Genomic DNA, 12194 nt, shown 5'->3' with positions numbered 1-12194 from the left:
CCGCCACTTCCCCCCGCAGGTGTCCTCTCTCCCCGGAGTGTGCAGGGACGTTGACGGTGCCATCTGGGGCTGTGTTTACCCCTCTGAGTCCCCGGAGACAGCGAGGGTCACTCAGTGCTTTGGAACAGAACTTCTGGTCTGACGCGAGGAGCCCCGGCGGGGTGGCAGGGTCCCGGTCTCTGGTGGGCTGAGCTGGGGGTGCCCAGAGCCCAGGAAGGGGGTGCTGTGCCCCCTTGGAGAATGGGCTGGAGTCCCCGCCTGCGTGGCACTCTGGACACCAGCGGGCAGGGTTCAGAGGTGCTGGTCACGCGGCCGAGTCTTGTCCCCAGGTGTGTCACCTGGGGGCACACCCTTCCCTGGGCCGGGGGCTGGCTGAGGTGTCCGGCTGCTCCGTCCCTTCCTTCCTCCTGCTTCCTGGAAGGAAAGCATCTGTCCGGCAGCCCCGCTCTGGCTGCCGGGCCCCTGAGTGGCCCCGGAGACCGTTGTCCTCAGTCCTCTGCCTGCCCTCCCCTGGGGACGCCTCTGGGGCAGAACGTGGGCCGGGAGGCTGCATGGAACCCACGGTCCTTCGTTCTTCCCAGCCCCCCCTGCCCCTGGCTTCTCCTTCTGCCTCGTCTTCCCACCTTCCCTTCCTTCCTTCTCCTTCCCGCCTTCCTCTCACCTCCCCAGCACCTACTGAGCTCCAGGCCCGAGGCCGGAGGGTGGGGTCCGGCGGGTGGGTGGCCCAGCCCTTCTCCACGTGGGCCCAGAGGAAGGGCCGTGGCATTAAACTCGGGGCTCATCTCTTGACACGCTGGTCCCCTTCTCCCGGAGCTGGAGGTGGGGAGGCCGGGCTCCTGCCCAGGGGAGGTCTCTGCTCAGAGCCCTCATGCCAGTCCCCCGAGACAACGTGTGTGGGGGGAACCCCGGTCTCCTCGTGGGGCCCACGTGGCCTCCCCTGTGTCCACAGGGATGCCGCAGAGTGGGCCCACTCGTGCCGGGGTGGCCAGAGCTGCCTGGACCACCTCCCACTTCCATTTCTTGTCTGTCCTCTGGGTCTTTCTCTCCTCCCCACACCCCCTCAAAGCCCCTGCCACAGCTCTGCAGCCCCCCATAACCCCCATCAGAGGGGCCTGGAGGTGCCTCAGGCAGGGGGCTTCTGCCCGCCCTTTCCCCCAGCTCCCTCTGGCCCCCCACCTTCTCCACGTCATAGCCACCCTGCACTTCTCCCAAGACGGGCTTCTCCCACGCCTCTCCCACGCCAGGGTCCCTCTGAACCGTGCCCTCCCCTGGCCTCCATCTCGGAACCTGCCCTTGCTCCTGGGCCTCCCTGCCCCACGCCCACCGGCCACGTGCCGCCGCCTGGCTCCCTGTCCCACCAGACTCTTCACACAGTGAGACCTACTAGGTTCCTGCCCTTGCTCGGCCACAGGGCCCGGTGCACAGTAGGGATGAGAGACCAAGTAGGGATGAACAAATGGGTCTCCTAAACCCCTTCACTCAGGGCCTGGGGCTGAGGGTGACGCAGGGGCATCCACCCCGGGCCTGACAGGGGAAGGGGAGTGGTCACCGGTTCACAGAGGGACGGAGGGGATTCCTTTGGTGGGGTGGCTGCTACCCCCACTCACGCTGGGCTTTTTGCACCTTTGTCATTGGCCCCTCCCACCCCCTCTCTGATCTCCTGGTGCTGGCACCAGACTGGACAATGTCTCCTGGGGGGCCCCTCCCTGTCCCCTCAGCAGGGGAGCCCAGGGGAGACAGGAACCAGGCGAGATGTCATGTCAGACACCTGCTTCTGGCTATGACACAGCTTTATCTCTGAGTGCGAGTCCCTCGCACCGAAGGAGCTGTTTTTGTCACTGAGGGTGACAGAGTCACCGCGCTGGCCCTCTCCTGCCTCCCCGTCCTGACCAGGAGCCGCAGCGGGTGGACGCAGGCGCCTTTGCCCACCTGCGGGGCTGTGACGGAGGCAGACGCCAGCGCCCCTCCTGTCTGAACCGGTCGGAAAGCCAGTGTGCAGCCCCCACCGCACCTGCTCTCCCGGGGTCCCACACTCTGAACGTGGGCTCTGGGCCACCCAGCAGGTGCGCTCCCCTGCAGCTGGGCCAGCCGCCTCCCAGTGAACCCAGGCGGTCAGGAGAGCCCGAGAGAGGCACAACCCTGGAGCTGGTGGGGGCCTCAGAGGACTGAGGCCGGCGGGGCCCCCACACTGCCCTGCACTCAGGTGGCAAGGGACAGTGGCCTTCTCGTCCTGGTGGGAAGCCTGGGGACGAGTGGGTGCAGGGCTTCCCCAGACGAGGCCCCCGTGGCACCCATCTTTGGACCTGGTGGAGCTTCTTGTCCGCCCCCACCCCCTGCCCCCCAACTTAAAGAGTCTGTGTGGAGTCTCTGGGCTGGGACAGACGAGGGGGTGCGTGGCTTTGCACACTTGCGAAGTTTCAATGTTAAACGATGCAGAGAAATCAAAACGGGAAAGATAATCTGGTTGAGGAGGGCGGGGAGGGGGCTTGTGACTTCTGTCCCAGGTGGTCGAGGTGTGACCTTTTGCTTGATGTCGCCAGACCCTCGGGGAGCGATTGGTCTGTAGGCAGGTTGCTGTCATACTCGGAGGGTCTCATTCACAAGCTCCTCTCTGGTGGCCGGGAACCAGTCTCGTAGCGGGACGGCGTGTGGCAGGCCAGGGCTCTGCTGTCCAGTTCCGGGGGCCACAGCAGCCGCCGAGGGCGTGCGGAATGCTTCTCCGGATTTCCCCTTTGCAGACATGTCCCCGAATTCTGCCTCTATAATGTCACAATGCACAGCATCAGGGCCAGGGAAATATTGCCTCTGAGGAGGGGACTCTGGCATGTCCCAGGAAAGCCCTTCTGTGACCCAGGATGACAGTGCAGATTTGAAACTGCTGTGGGCTGGCCTGGGCCTGGGCCTGGGGGACCCCAGCCGATGGCGCGACCACCCTGAGTGGCGTGTTGGCTTCCCTCAGGGCCATTATCTGATACTGCTGCCTTCCTGGTCTAGGAGAGGGGGGTTGTCCCTGACGGAGCTGTGGGGGGTGGTTTATTGGGGAAAAGTGAGGATGTCTCGTCTGGGGCCACGGGGGCGGCCGGTGCCCCTCCCCCGTCTGCAGGTGGCAACTCGCCATCTAAAGAACCTGAGCAGGTCGGCTGCGTGGTGGCCACCACCGCACAGTCCCTGTTTTCACACTGCCCGGTGACTGGGGCCGGGGGTGGGTAGCTGGTAGGTGGCATCAGACCTGAACTAGCCCAGCACACTGTCGGCTTGGACGGTGCTGCTTCTCCGTCCGGCAGACACGGCCGTGTCCGCGGGGAGCATTCTAACAGGTCTCGTTTTTGCAGCTCCTGCTTCTCGCGGTGTCAAGAGCACCCTCCAGCCAGGGCGGAGCCTCGCGGCGCTGAGACGGGCCCGGTAAGGAGTGCCACTTTGTCGCCAGGGGGTGTCTGTGTGGGAGTTTGTGGGGAGCCAGGTGCCCCGTCTGGTGGGCGTGGTGTTCCCCCTGCCACCCACTGTCCCTCCGTGGACGGGGGGGGGCTGTGGAGGAGCTTCAAGGTCTCTGGGGTCCAGCCCAGGGCTCTGGGCGGGGTGATCGGGCCACGTTCACAGGTGGGTGGGTTGGCTCCTATTTGTCTCATGTGACATTTGTGAGAGTCGCTGCCCAGCAGCCGACATTGGACGAGAGCTGGTGGGCTGTTGCCAGGGGCCGGTTTCGCCACGGCTCACTACGAGGCTCCGTGGCCTGGTCCAAGTGCGGTGGGCACCTCCATCAGCCTTGGGATTCAGACTCCACGATGGAGGATTTTCGGGGCATTGGAGCCGATAAAAACTTAAATCTCACACGGAGGGGCCAGCAGCTGTCTGGGCTCCCCCATGTCACGGTAAGCGCCCCCTCAGTCCTGCCCAGCCAGCCCACCTTCTCCTGGCCTTGGGCCTCAGGGGTCCGGATGTGCACCGGGGGGCGGCCGGCAGAACTACGCGCTCCGACACTGATCTCAGCGCGAGCTGAGTGTGTTTCCTGTACTGTGACTCCGTCTGATTAAGGAAGGGCTTGCTCGTGATTCGGCGGGTACTACTGACCACGGATTACTCCTATTTGGGTTTTTACACAACAGTTCTATTAGAAATTTGCTGTTTTATTCTTACCTTCTTAGTAAAAATCCTTTTATCACACAATGGGTAATTTATATCCATTACCAGGCCTTTCAATCCTTTTCAGCGGGCCTGTCAGTGCCGTTGGCACTGCCGTGATTAATGCGATCTAATAATAGTGTGCTGTTCTATTACCTTAGTAAAACACGCACCAACATCCTATTCGGATCTCCCAAATTCATAGCTTCCTATAATATTTTTGTTGAAAGACAGGATTACTATTTTTCAAAGCTGATTTCCTCCCCTTTAACATATTTAATGAAATTCGCCATTCTTGGCCTCGGCGATCCGGGCACGTGCGTGGTCTGGGTGGGCGAGCGTGACGTGAGGGGCCGGGGACCAGGCAGGGCGGCACTGGGCCCACGCGCGGCCAGATCGGTGCTGGCGCTGCCGTGCGGCCCGGTCCCCGGTCCCTCCTGACACACGATGAGATGCGTTTCAGATCAAAAGGCACAAGAGTGAGTGACTGGGCTTGAAGGTTCCTTTCTTCTTGGCCCTGTTTTATACTCTGGCACCTGCCCTGGTCAGCCGGTGGCCTCGAGGGGCCTCGGAGCCAGTGGAAGCAGCTCGGACCCCTCTCTGGGAAGGGGCCTCTGTGACACGTGCTCCCCCCGCCGCCCCCGCGGGTCTCAGGCTTCTCCGCGTCCCACTGTGGCCGCGTCGGGCAGGCTGGTTCTGGGATGCGGGCTGATGTTCAGCTGCCACCCTGGCCTCGGCCCACAAGACGCTGGCTGTGTCTCCTGTCCCCGCTGTAACAACCAAACATGTCCCCAGAAATGACTGCCTGTTGCCTGGGGGCCACAGTCACCCCTCCGAGAAACACCAGTGGCCTGTGATGGGCACACAGAAGATATTTTGGGTGTGGGGAACCCCAGGGTCAAGGGCTTCTGGGGACATCTGCTGTGGGAGAGAGGACATGAGGGCAAGGCCCTCCCGCTGCACCCTGTTCTCGGTGAAATGAAGCCTCTTCCTTCTCCCCCACCTTCACCCCGAGCTGTCGCGCGGCACCGGCCCCAGTGAGGGCCGAGTCTTATCTTCTCTACTTAAAACCCATTATAATCACCTCGTGATTGATAACATTCCACCTTTTCAAAGGGCTTTAAAATCTGTGTCAACCAAGGATGACATTATTGGCGTGCAGGCGAGATGTATTCAAACGATTACACACTCCACTCGAGGTGGGGAGGGTCGTCCTTCTCTCCGGTGCCTCTGCCAGGTGGCCGCTTCTCAGCCCCGGCAGGAGACAGGCCCGGAGGACCCGCCCCGCCCTGCCCCCCCCCCCCTCGGCTCCGAGGGCAGGTGCCACACTCCGGCTTCATCAGGCTGGAGGGGCGGGGAGAGGAGAGAGAGAGACCCTTGTTTGTGATTCAGAACAAAGATTATTTCTACACATTGGCTCCGAACAGGCCATCAACCGAAATCAGAGAAGTATTTTGAATACAAAGTTTATATGGAAGTGCTTGAATCCTGATACATGTGCACCCACATCCGTCTGTATATTTAAATCAAGGTGAGAGTGGATGGGAAATAAAACTTTTGTCGTGAAAGTGTCGTCTGCAGGGTGTGCCCTCAGCGCTTCCGCCGTGTTGGACCGCGTCTCGGTCCCCGTAGCACCCCCGTCGGAGGTGCTCTCGTTTGCTTTTACAACTGACCCCTGATGACGGCAACAGAGGCGATGACGGTGATGCGCCTCCCTCTGCGGAGGGTTTCGTGTGCGCTGCAGGCGGATGCAGGACGCGTTTTGGAGACTTAGGCCTGTGCTGCCTTCCGGTCTGTCTCCCCTGCTGGGTCGCAGACCTGGAGGGAGTGGGGCCTTCTCTGTTTCGTTCAGTGTTATTTTCCTAATTCCCGAAATAGGGCCAGATTCATAGGAGGTTCTCGGTGAAACTTTGGTGAAACTTTGGTGACTGGAAGGGTGGATTGGAGGATGGGTAGGTGGTTGGATGGATGGATGGTGGATGGGTGGGTGGGTGTGTGGTAGATCGGTCGATGGTTGGCTGGGTGGATGAGCAGGTAGATGGGTGGATGGGCGGGACTCTATCTTAAGCCTTAACAGAACCTTAGACCAGTAGGCCCAGTGGCCCAAATGAAATCTCTTTTTATCATTTCATCACTCTTACCTCCCAATCATTTTTTCCCCATCAAGATGGTCAGTTATAGAAATATATTCTCATCAATCTCTTCACTTTAATCCAGCCTGTACAACAGAAAAAAATGTATCTAGGACTGCACCAGGCCATCTCTTCGGCTGACACCGGGCGGCAGCCTTGTGGTGACGGTGGCCTTTGAAGCCACGGGGGCACGTGCACAGACGGCCGAGGCTGAGGCTGTGTGGCAGGGAGGAGAAGGAGCCGCTCCCGGGGGATGCGGGCAGGGGTCCGTGAGGCTCCGGAGACTTCCTGTGCACAGGCCTGGTGGTCTGTGTCCTGGGCGAGACTCTGCGTGTCCCGTGCACCTCACAGGCTGGCCGTGCTTGAGGTCTTTGGGATGGCTGAAGCTCAGCCCCGGGGGTCCCCAGGTGGGAACTTCCTTCCAGCATTGAGGACAGAGCGTCACCCCAGCGTGGACTTTTACGTGATCGCACAGTGGCCATGGGACCAGCACCAGTAAGAAAGTAACAGAGACGTGAGGAGTGAACGCACGGCGGGCCTGGCCGCCCCTGGCAAAGGGACGGACTCGGAGCCAGACTTCCCGGGTTGGGAACCTGGCCTCCTCCCCCCCACCCCCCGACCGTGGGCCGAGGGCCTCGCTGCACCTCAGTCTCCTGGTCTGTAAACTGGGGATGATGGCAAGGTCAACGTGGAAGCTTCCACCGTCTGTCCTGCGCTCGTAAAACGACACCTGGCTCACGGTGGGCATCGCGCCTGTGCGCTGCCGTCCTCACCAGGGTCCTCGTGTTCGCTGTTTGGCCTGCTTTGTTCTCCCTGTTCATTCAAGGTGAAGGAAAGTACAGGCCATTTTTAGGTCATTAGCCTTCTCCCCTCAGAAGCAGGGCAGGGTTCAGAGCCCCAGGGCCTGGCCAGGGCGGGCACCCTGGGGACTGTGGTCGGCAAGTTCGGAGACACCGGGAGGGCGGTGACGGGAGGGCGGTGAGCTTCCCGCGTCAGCTTCCCCGCCCTCCCCCCCGTGGAGGCTCCCGTGGACACACCGCAGGGGCTCTGGACTGACTAGTGGTTCGGAGCGTGTTCCCTGGAGCCGGCCACGTGGCCACAGTGGGCGGGACCAGTGAGGGGCGGGCCTCCGGAGGTTCCTCCGCCTCCTGGCCAGTGACACCACCCCACGTTGTGGCCCAATTTTATGGTTTCAGCATTCAGCGAGATTTCATGTTTTGCTTTTGGTTTATTATGTATGCAAATGTCTTGCTGATAAATTACATGTGTAATTGTACCATCGTAGCCACTGCTAGTCAGCGCCAACATATAATTAAACCCACCCTTGAAGTCATTGAACTTGCCCGTCCCTGACATGATCGCTGACCACTCCGAGGAGGCGGTGGCCCCTGTACAAGGCGGACACCCTTTACCCAGTGTGAGGGCGGACTCCCTTTACCCAGTGCTGCGAGCATGGAAGGGCTGGGTGGTGGGGCTGGGGGGGGGCCCTCTGACTCCGTGTCTGGACCTGGGTGGCTCCAGAGTGGGTGCCTGGTAAAGACCCGGATGCATGAGCCTGAGACTCTGCATTTGCTCTGGACCCTCTTTCCACCCAGGAGTCCTTCTCCTGGGGGCGGGGGCACTGGGCCGCTCTGCGCCCTCTGCCAGGGGCGGATGGATCGAGGCCTGTGGGGCTTCTCCCCTGCGCACGCGGCTGCCTTTTTATGGGGGCATTTAAAAACACTTACAAACTGTGCGGAAATACACGTAACATAAAATTTACTATCCGGACCCTTTTTAAGTGCACAGCTCAGGGGCACTAAGTGCATCCCAGTCTGGTGCGCGTCCCCGCTGTGCGTCCCCGGAGCCCTCTCCTCTTCCCAAAGGGAAACTCGGGCCCCATTAAACACTCAGTCCCCGTCCCCGACCCCACCCCCCACCCTCTGGCAACTGCCATCTACTTCCTGTCTTAATTCACAGAGGACTCAAGGTGCCTCAGATGAGTGGCCTCATCCGGGATTTGTCCTTTTGTGACTGGCTCACTTTGCTCGGCATGACGTCCTGAGGGCCCATCCGTGTGGGAGCAGGCCACAGGATTTCCTTCCTTCTTTGGGCTGACTGATGCCCCACGCGTGAGTGTGCGTGTGTTATAAATGCCGCCTTTGTGTATCCATCATCTGTCCTTGGACAGCTGGGTCGCTCCCACCTGTTGGCCTTCGTGAATGTTGCTGCTGTGAGCGTGGGCAGCTGCTTCTTCAAGACCCTGCTTTTGGGGACAGACCCAAAAGTGGGGTTACTGGATCCCGTGGCAGTTCTGGGTTTACTTTAAATTTTTTTTTTTGTGGAAGAGCCGACTTGTTTTCCGCCACCTGCCCTGTTTTACATTCCCTGCAGTGCACAGAGTTCCAGTTTCCCCACATCTTTGCCAGCACTTGTTTTTTTTGTTTGTTTGTTTTTCCCTTTTTTCCCCACCATAGCCATGCAAATGGGTGCGAGGTCCCATCTTCTTGTGGGTCTGTCTGTTTTTGTATCGTCTGCACTCAGAGAACGGCCTTCACATTTCGACACGATCGACCAAACACCAAGAGAACGGTGATGCTGCGCAGCACCCGACAAGGGCGGTCGTCCCCAGGCACCCGCGGGGGCGCATCTCCTGTGCAAGGGCGCGACTCGCCGCCTGCCTGGAGCCTTCGCGAGATCGCTGAGAACGCCCGATACAACGCCAGTGCTGTGCCGATGGTCGTCATGCCGCGTGTGCAGGGAATGGTGATGAGAAGTGAAGCCTGCACGGGCTCCGTGCAGACGCAGCGTCCCAGGCCGCCCCGCGTCACGCAGGTCCAACCAAAGCCAAGTTTTTCTTTTCAGACATTTTTGATCCATGGTCGGTGGAATCCTCGGATTCAGAACCCATGGATGCGGGGGCGGGGGAGGGGCGGCGACCGCATCTGCAGTGCGGATCTCAGTGTTTGTGGACAGCACACGGGCGTCCCGTGCACTCCCAGGTCACCTGTGGCTCCTCACACGCCCCACGGCACAGCTGGGCAGTGGGGTCAGAGACTGGAGGCCTGAAAGCCTCAGATGTTTCCTCCTGCTCTGCCTCGGAGACCTGGCCAGTCCCGCCCTGGGGGGCAGCCGCTCCCCTCCTCTTGTCGAATCCCCTCAGCAGCCCCCTTTGCAGAGAAATGCACCGAGGCTTAGCAAAGGTGACCCACTCGCCCGAGTGTCGCCTCTGAACGTGGCCGAACCAGGAGGCCCTCGGCTCCAGGCCTTGCTCTGCAGGCCGTCGCCAAAACGAGCCGGTCTGGAGGCGGCTCTTCACAGGGGCGCCCCAGGGGTTTGCGTGAGCCTGGGGGCGGTCCTGGTGGAAACCGACCTTGGCAATGATATTACAGCGACTCGTTGACGCTGGGAGAGGTGACAAACTGAGGGACAGGATGAAGATGGGAGCAGGGGTGGGGCGACACGGACGCTGTACGGCGGGGTTCCATCCCGATAAACCCACCAGAGGTTGGAGATTCCCTAAGTGGAAAGTGCATGTCAGAAGCCGAAGCTACTGAAGGCTCCGCCGTAGCCCCGCCCACCTCCCGCGGGTGCATTCGGGCAAAACCGGCTGACACAGGGCCAGTTGTGAACTGAAGGGTCAAGTGGCTCACGCCGTTCCTTATGCCTGTCATTTGCACACCATCGTGAGGTCAAAAGGTTGGGAGTCGCTCTGTCACTTGTCGGGCATGGTCCGTGTTTGAAGTTCGCGCCCTTGGCGTGCGCGCAGTGGGGTGAGCTCCCCTTTGGCGCAGGAAAGTGGCCACCGTGAGTCGCCTGCCGGTTCGCATGCTGGGCGTTGCTCCAGGACCGGAAGAAATGCAAAGCTGGTCGCTTACTTCTTCCTGCACGAAAAAGCGAATGGTTTCCCTACCCCAGAGGACAGAAAATGAGAGCGCACTGCAGAACGTACCAATTATTTCCCCGTTGTGCTTTGGAGCTCAAGTGGGGACTGTCCCCAGCACAGATGTCTTCGACCGGCCCCAGATGTCTTGCTGCCAGCGTCCGGGGTGTGTTCTCCACTTCCCAGAAACTGCCTCTCGGGCCCAGCGGGGCAGTTGTCTCTCTCTGCCTCCTCCCCTCCTCGCCGCCTGCCTGGCCCACCAGGATGTGCGCACCTGTGGCCAGGAACCTGGTGCCATGTGCCCACACAGAGGACAAACCGTGGGTGGCTATTCTTTCGTAGCAGAGAGAAGCGTCTGAGTTGCTTTTACCTACTCGTGAGCATTCGAGAAATCATCCCTCCGCCCAAGTGTGTGGGGGGTGCGTGGGTCTGAGTCCGCCTCCAGCAGAGATGTGATTCTCGTCCTCTGTCCGGGGACCTGTGCTCTTCTCCCCGGTAACTGCGGTGTTCCAGTGGCGGGCCCTGGGCAGTGCCGCGTGAGTCCCAGTGGTGTGTGCGTGTGAGCTTCGGCTGTGGGTCAGTCGGAGCGACTCCAACCCGAGTTCTCTGGCTCAGTTCATTTCTCAGAGAGGGAAGCATGACTATCAGAGGTGTGGGCCGAGTGTGTGATTGGCGTGGGAGCCCCTTGCGGCAGGGACAGCCGGGAGGTCGGGTTTGGGATTTCATCCCTGCAAATGGGCCTCAACACTTCACACCAGGGGCCGTGCTTCGTAGGTGCTGGTGGGCGGGGAGACTTGGTCTGGTGGCGGCTCTGAGAATCATTTGGAACCCGCGCATGGTCACCTGGGCTGTGTGGTTTGGAAATGGGGTGTCTGTGACTTTCTCTCTCTGTTTAGAGGTTCAGTTTGGGCCTTGGCCTGGTCTTGGTGTCTGCCGGGTGGTTGGCCCACCAGCTCTTTGGACCTTGGGTGTCCTGTCTCCTGTGGCCCCGACTGTCCCCTTAGGGTGGTCCCTGTGCTGACTAACAGGGAAGCCTTTGTCAAGGGCCCCCGATCAGCTCTGGTGGGTGGGACGCAGCAGCCCCCACACCCGGAGCGTGCGGTCCACGGGGAGAGGGGCGTGTGAGTGGGGAAGGTGGGGTGCACTTGATGGGGTGGTGGTCGAAAGTGTCTGTGTTGAATGTTTCTGCCCCTGGTATTTTTTCCTAAGTAGTACAAGAAGATAATCAAGTTTTCCTTGTCTTCCTGTGTGTGGATTATTTCACGCCTAAGAGTAGTAACTAACTACGATGATGATCTTGGGAGTGAGCTGGACTCTATGGGCCTGCTTCCGACCCCTCACGAAATGCCGCATGAGACGGTGCCATGGAGGCATGACAATGGGGTGGGCTGGGGGCCTTCCTCCCAGGCCCCGGCGTGTAAGTCTTCAGACAGGACGTCAGTGTTTCCGGAAACGGACACCCCAACTGCTGTCCAGTCTCTGGTCCCGAGGGAGGGTCCTGGGGACAGCGTACTGTGGGGGGTGGGGGTCACCCCCCGAAGAGGAGGCTCTTCTGATGTCCTGGCCGGTGGGATGCCTTGGGCCCTGAAGCCGAAGTCTTCTCCTGGGGGCCGGATGGTGGCTAACGGGCCCCCCGGGTGTTGGGCCGGGGGATTCTGACCTGGCAGCTCCGAGGACAGAGGTCCCTGAGCAGCGGGGAGGAGCTGGCCATCTTCCACTTCGGCTCTGACTGTCACTGCCTGGGGGGTCTGGGACGTGCCAGGGACTGGACCCCCTGTGGACCCGTCACATCGGGAATCTGCTTGAGGAGAGACGTTGGGGCTCGCATGTCACCCGGGTATGAACCGCTGGCACCTGGGACCCGCCATCACCTGGAGGGCTGTAGGAGCAGTGCAGGCACCCCCCACGCTGATTCCGAAGTGTGGGGTGTGTTTGAGAATCTGCATTTCTAAAGGCTCCCGGGCAGTGTCCCCCCCGCACTCGGACACCCCCCATCCAATGTCACCAGCAGAGCGACTGTTCACTGCGCAGACCATGACGGGTGGGCGCCAGAGGCTCCTGGAGGCCCCGCCGCCCCGGGC

The 12194-nt window shown here is 60.8% G+C and overlaps 1 protein-coding gene across 4 annotated transcripts in view; it reads left to right on the top strand.

Annotated features, from left to right (window-relative positions):
* The window catches only part of ZNF536 (zinc finger protein 536), a 316452-nt gene that overhangs the window by 42430 nt on the left and 261828 nt on the right, over nt 1-12194 (top strand). For all 4 annotated transcript variants that reach the window (XM_053672198.1, XM_037142973.2, XM_053672199.1 and 1 more), the window contains exon 2: nt 3333-3402. The gene's annotated coding sequence lies outside the window, so the exon portion shown is untranslated. The remainder of the gene's footprint in view (nt 1-3332; nt 3403-12194) is intronic.

The sequence above is a fragment of the Artibeus jamaicensis genome, unplaced genomic scaffold, assembly GCF_021234435.1.
Source record: "Artibeus jamaicensis isolate MK-2021 breed Jamaican fruit bat unplaced genomic scaffold, CSHL_Jam_final contig_755, whole genome shotgun sequence".
NCBI lineage: Eukaryota > Metazoa > Chordata > Mammalia > Chiroptera > Phyllostomidae > Artibeus > Artibeus jamaicensis.
This window is presented reverse-complemented; position numbering and strand designations above follow the sequence as displayed.